Below are 7062 nucleotides of genomic sequence, written 5' to 3' on the forward strand. Positions count from 1 at the left end.
AGTTGTATGTACGACCATTTGCTACAAACTGCACCGGTGACAGTTTCCCATTTGCAATCTTATTCATCAGTGGTGACCGGTTGACTACGTTGATGTCATTCAAATATTCAGGCATTCCAAAAAAAGCTTGTCAAATCCAAGTCTCTTGATCGGCCACCGCTTCAAGGATTATAGTGGAACCCCTTTTTTGGCCGTGGAATTGCCCATGTCATGCCTTAGGACAATTCTTCCAACTCCAATGCATGCAATATATTGAGCCAAGCATACCTCGGAAGCCACGAGCTTTGTTCATCTCAAATAGCCTTGCGGCGTTTTCAGCATTGGGAGATCTCAAATACTCCTGGCCAAACACTTGCACAATTCCGACTGTGAAGCTCTTGACACACATGATGGCTTGACTCTCACCCATAGCCAAGTGATCATCAACTAGATCAGCGGGGCTAATGTATGTCAACATACGCAAAACGGTTGTCACCTTCTGAAAGGTGCTATGCCCGAGCTCTCCGGCGGCATTTCTTCTTTGCTGAAAAAACGGTCATAGCTAGGTAGTTTCTCTGCAATGCGTCTGAACAACTCGGTGCTCATCCTAAACCGACGCCGGAAGTACGACTCGGGATACACGGGATTATCCGCAAAATAGTGCTTGATCAATCTATTGTGGGCATCGATCCTATCCCTTCAAATTTTATGTCGACCCATAACCGAATCGCTGTGCTTTGGTTTTTTATTTATGTGCATAGCTAGGATCATTGCAAGATCCTCCCCCTCTTCCATATCAAATTCTTCTTCGAAAGAATCATATGAGGAACTCATCTACAATGTTTAATTTAAACTAAGCTATAAAACTACAAACAACATGCATCAAATTCATGTAAAAATGTGTAGTTGAATCCAGTATATACCTTGTGGGCGTTTTGTCGAACACCTTGTGGGCGCCAAGCGGCAGTGCGCGCCCGGACGCTGTTCGTCGGACGACTGCCGTGCGTGAGGGGCGACGGTGACTAGAGAGAGAAGGACGAAGCAGCGGCGCGCGATGCCGATTCCGACCGTGCGATGTACTCTTTATCCCACGCGCGCATTTATCGCGCGACCGCTGGAGCAACTTTTTTATTGTGTGCGCGTTAAAAGACGATTTTTGCAGCGCGACGTTGTTTTACCGCGGTTGTTGGAGATGCTTTAAATATGTGATTGAACTTAACTTTTTCTAAGAACATCTCCAACAAACAACGCAAGCGCGACACGTAAAAAATATTACAGCACACGTAGCGGAGGTTTTTACATGCGAGTACACAGTTGCTTCACCAAGCGCTGTAAATTTTTAACGCCGCCGGCGTGCCACTTCAGAAAGCGCACTAAAATCAAAAGCGCACGTCTAGCATAAACAACATTTTGCATTCAATGTAAAATAAAGAAGATCAAACAAGCACAAAATAATTCATCAAAAAATATTTTAATAATTATTACAACTGAAACAAATAATTAAACTTTAATACAACAAATAGTTTATGACCAATACAACAAATGTTTAGCACAACAAGCATACAACATGATGCGTTTTGTCGTCCACTTCATGCCCACCACTCCTCGACTAGATTCTTCTAAAAATCATCATGTGTTTCGACACGTGGAATGGGAATGATAGGAGGCAACAAACGGGCCATCCTTTCGACCCTCCTCTGCACTCGCATGGGATGTCACAACAATTCATACTGAGAATAGTCTAAATATTGTCCACGCTCATTCTTGATGATCATGTTATGCATGATCACACAAGCATTCATGATGTACCAAAGGATATTTTGATCCCAAAATCTAGTGGTCCTCTCACAATAGCAAATTGGGCTTGCAAAATCCTAAAAGCTCTCTCCACATCTTTCCTAGCCGCCGCGTGAGCATTATGAAAATCAAGATTTTTCTTACCTTCTGGGTTTTTCAATGACTTCAAAAATGTTTGCCACCTTGGATAGATGCCATCCGCAAGATAGTAGACATACTTGTATGTATGACCATTTGCTACAAACTGCACCGGTGACAATTCACCATTTTCAATACTATTCATTAGTGGTGACGGTTGAACAACATTGATGTCGTTCAAAGATCCTGGCATTTCGAAAAAAGCATGTCAAATCCTAGTCTACTGATCGGGCACCACTTCAAGGATTATAGCGCCACCTTTTTTCTGGGCGTGAAATTGTCCATGTTGGGCGCTGTTTGTTGGTGGAACGAGACGCTCTAGGGGCGTCTGCGGTGGACGAAGTAGCGGCGGCCACCGGGGAAGAGGGGGAAGCCGTTGTTCAAGGTGAGGAACGGCGAGGGGAAGTGCCGACGGGTCGATCGAGAGGATGGGAAGTCGCGCGCGCGAGTTGATATTTCAGATCCGGCGGTTGGTGAACATTCGCGCGGGCAATTCGATGTTCGGCGCGTGGAAGCGGACGCTAAAAAAAGCAGCACGTGATGTAGATCTATTCGGCGCGCAGAGGGGGTTTTAGCACGCGTGATTTTTGCGCTTTTGCTGAAGCTGTCGATTTGATCGTGCGGGCGCTAAAAAGTCATATCTTTAGGCGCGGCTTATTTAGCGCGTATGTTGGAGCTTCTCTAACAAAAGTATGTGCGTCAAAGTCCGTTTTAAAAAAAATCAAGTCAACGTAGTATAAAGAACACCAGAAGTACAAAAATTACAACCAAGTATGTAGGTCATCCAGCGACGACTACAAATACTGAAACAAGCCGAAGACGTGTTTTCGTCATCGCCCCTCCATCACTGAAGCTGAACAAACCTTATTGTAGTAGACAATCAAAAAATTATTGTGCTAAATCCCTACAAGATTAGTGTACCACAACAGCAAGTGATGCTGCCTATAAAGTGAAGCGCAGATCGAAAGGATCCAACATGTAAACACACGAACATACACGAACGAAGACCAGATCCACGTGAATCCGTCGAGGACAAACACCTACCGAGTTCCATGAGACCCGTCGAAAAAAACCCTATACCGACAACACTAGAAGCACCACCAGAACGAAGGCTAAGCATGGAAAATTTTATTCCATCTTCAGAGTCATCGTTGCCTCACCTATCTGAACAGGACATAAATCCTAACAAAATTTAGTTAACCTCCAAAAACAGAGCCGTCTGCCTGCAAGGGTGTCTGCTTCTATGGCCTAAGACGACAAGAAAGAAACCCTACCGACTGGGTGCCCTCTTGTACGAGGCTACAACCATATCAGCCCTTCTATCCACATCTAATTCCAATGAGATTTTCTTATGTCTAAACTAACAATGCTAATTGTCTAATCTAATATTAATATACTTTTTTGAAATAATCTTAATTATTGTTGTTGTTGCACGTTGATACTGTTGTTTATGATGCTTAGCAGTGGCAGCGCTAGCAGTTGAACCTAGTGATGTCAAAAGCTCAAATAGCAGGATGGTTCGAAGACAACACATGTATCAGAGAGCTTTGACGAAACTTTTTGTGATGTACATCATAGCATGTGTGATGTAACATCAATAAAAAAGCATGTGTGATGTCGTAACATCACACACATTTAAAAAAAATTGTGTAAAATGTTGCGCAAACAATTTTTGCAAAAGATGTGTGTGTGATGTTGTCTATTATTACACACGGATTAAAAGAACGTAATCGTGTGTAAGGCTTTGCACAAAATTTTAACAGATGATATGTGTATGATGTACTCTATTATTGCATCGTTATTATAATACAACCATGTATGATGTCATGCACACATGTTTTTGCAAAAAATTTATGTATGATGTAGCATATCATTGCATACTGTGTTAACAACGCACATATGTATAATGTTTTGTATAGGTTTTTTGCATATATTCTTTGTGCGATGTAGTCTGTCATTGCATACACTTTCATAAGTTGAACAGTGTGTGATGTCTGAAATTATTGTTTTTTCAAAGAATAATGGTTTTAGCGATATGTTTGAAGGCGAATTACAATTTTCCTACGTCGCTTGACTTGGATTTTTTCTACATTTGACATGCACCATAGAATCCTCCAAGTAAAAGCTTGGTGCTTTTCAAAGCTCGATTGCTATATTTGAGTCATTAACTGCATTTTTCAGTCATTTAATGGATATAATTCAAATTTAAACGATGAGCGCATGAAACAGTATGCAAAAAAGATTTGAAAAATCATATTTAGGGTATTGAGTATATTTGTATGCCTCATACAAGAAATGAATATAAATTTATAAGACATATGCGGCAAGAATTAATCATGAGCATGGAGTTTATTGGTATTCAAATTACAAAAATTGTAAATGAACTCTAAAAATATGAATCTTGGCATAGTATCTTCATATGACCTCACTATGATTTTTTTATGTACACCCTTTAGAAATAAGAAAACCTCCGAGGAAGAATCATGGTTTGGAGACTGAATGCATGCTACTGCAACAAAAGACCTTCCAACGGCGTCAGAAATAGGCACGTCGACGGGAGAATACTTGGCTTGATCTTTCTGCTGCAGCTACGCCTTAAGGGACTTCCTAGGCAAGTATGCAAAGGATTTCCCCCGTGGCCTTGGAGCCTTGCGTTGGTGTTCCCTTGAAGCAGAAAGGGTGATGTAGCCTAGCGGTGGTAAGTACTTCCCTTAGTTTGAGAACCAAGGTATCAATCCGGCGGAAGAGTATCTCAAGATCCTGCACAAACACAAAAGCTTGCACCCAACGCTATGAAGAGGTTGTCAATCCCTTATAGATTGTTTGCCAAGTGAGAACTGAAAGCAACAAAGTAACAAAGCAAAGTAAAAGTCGAGGTGTAAACGATGGATGTGAATAGACCCGGGGGCCGTAGTGTTTACTAGTGGCTTCTCTCATAAAAGCAAGTAGACGGTGGGTGAACAAATTACTGTCGAGCAATTGATAGAACCGTGCAAAGTCGTGACGATATCTATGTGATGATTATTTCTATAGGCATCACGTCCGAAACAAGTAGACCGATACTTTCTGCATATACTACTATTACTCCACACGTCGACCGCTATCCAGCATGCATCTAGCGTATTAAGTCCATAAAAACAGAGTAACACCTTAAGCAATATGGCATGATGTAGAGGGATAATCTCAAACCAATGATAAAACCCCCATCTTTTTACCCTTGATGGCAACTACTTGCGCTAGTGGGGACGGGGCCTTTAGCCCCGGCCCGTAAGGGGCTTTAGTCCCGGTTCACCAACCGGGACTAAAGGGGCGGGACTAAAGGCCTAACCTTTTCGTCCCGGCCCTCTTACACGCCGGGACTAAAGGTGCTCCACGTGGGCGCCTCGTAGCGCCCCAGGGGCAGGCCCTTTAGTCCCGGTTCGTTACAAGGACCGCGACTAAAGATTTTCAGATTTTGCTGGTTTTTGGTTTTTTTTTTGAATGAAATTATTTTTGGGTTTTAGGGTTTTAGGGTTTAGATGTTCGGGATATTAACGTGATGCCTCGTTTGGTGTTCGGGAATTAGTTTTCATATAATTTAAATAGAAATAATTATGCATATATATATATATATAAGATTAACTTATCTTACAAGCGATCATATATATACAATTATATGGAGATCTGAATTATCGGGACTAGAGCCCGTATATTCGATTACATGGACGAACATCAGTAATGGCCCTTAGCTACACTAAATCGTCCTTTGTCTTCTATAGCTTCCGTCCTCAGAAATCCCGCAAGCTCCTCTACAACAGCAATCGCGCGTTGCTCTGGTAAGATGAATATGAATATCAATCATGATAACTGTTGGAAATATGCCCTAGAGGCAATAATAAAATGGTTATTATCATATTTCCTTGTTCATGATAATCGTCTATCGTTCATGCTATAATTGTGTTAACAGGAAACAGTAATACATGTGTGAATGAATAGATCACAATGTGTCCCTAGCAAGCCTCTAGTTGGCTAGCTCGTTAGTCAATAGATGATCATGGTTTCCTGATCATGGACATTGGATGTCATTGATAACGGGATCACATCATTGGGAGAATGATGTGGTGGACAAGACCCAATCCTAAGCCTAGCACTAGATTGTATTGTTCGTATGCTAATGCTTTTCTAATGTCAAGTATCTTTTCCTTCGACCGTGAGATTGTGCAACTCCCGGATACCGTAGGAGTGCTTTGGGTGTGTCAAACGTCACAACGTAACTGGGTGACTATAAAGGTGCACTACGGGTACCTCCGAAAGTGTCTGTTGGGTTGGCACGAATCGAGATCGGGATTTGTCACTCCGTGTGACGGAGAGGTATCTCTGGGCCCACTCGGTAGAACATCATCATGAGCTCAATGTGACTAAGGAGTTAGTCACATGATGACGTGCTACGGAACGAGTAAAGAGACTTACCGGCAACGAGATTGAACAAGGTATAGGTATACCGACGATCGAATCTCGGGCAAGTTCTATACCGACAGACAAAGGGAATCGTATACGGGATTGATTGAATCCTTGACATCGTGGTTCATCCGATGAGATCATCGTGGAGCTAGTGGGAGCCACCATGGGTATCCAGACCCCGCTGATGGTTATTGGCCAGAGAGGTGTCTCGGTCATGTCTGCCTGTCTCCCGAACCCGTAGGGTCTACACACTTAAGGTTCGATGACGCTAGGGTTATAGGGAATTGTTATACGAGATTACCGAAAGTTGTTCGGAGTCTCGGATGAGATCCCGGACGTCACAAGGAGCTCCGGAATGGTCCGGAGGTAAAGATTGATATATAGGACGGATGGTTTCGGACACCGGAAGTGTTTCGGGCATCACCGGTAACGTACCGGGACCACCGGGACCACCGGAGGTGGTCCCGGGGGACCACCGAAGGGGGGCTGCGACCCCAAGAGGTAAGATGGGCTAAGTGGGGGTGGGAACCAGCCCCTAGTTGGGCTGGTGCGCCTCCCCACTCAGCCCATGGCGCAGGGGAAAGAAAAAGAGGGGGGGAACCCTAACTTAGGTGGGCCTTAGGCCCATCAGAGGGGTGCGCCACCCCCTCCTCCCCATATGGCCGCCACACCCCCATCTGGGAGGGCTGCCGCACCCCCTAGGGTGGG

The sequence above is a fragment of the Hordeum vulgare genome, chromosome 7H (genome assembly GCF_904849725.1).
Source record: "Hordeum vulgare subsp. vulgare chromosome 7H, MorexV3_pseudomolecules_assembly, whole genome shotgun sequence".
NCBI lineage: Eukaryota > Viridiplantae > Streptophyta > Magnoliopsida > Poales > Poaceae > Hordeum > Hordeum vulgare.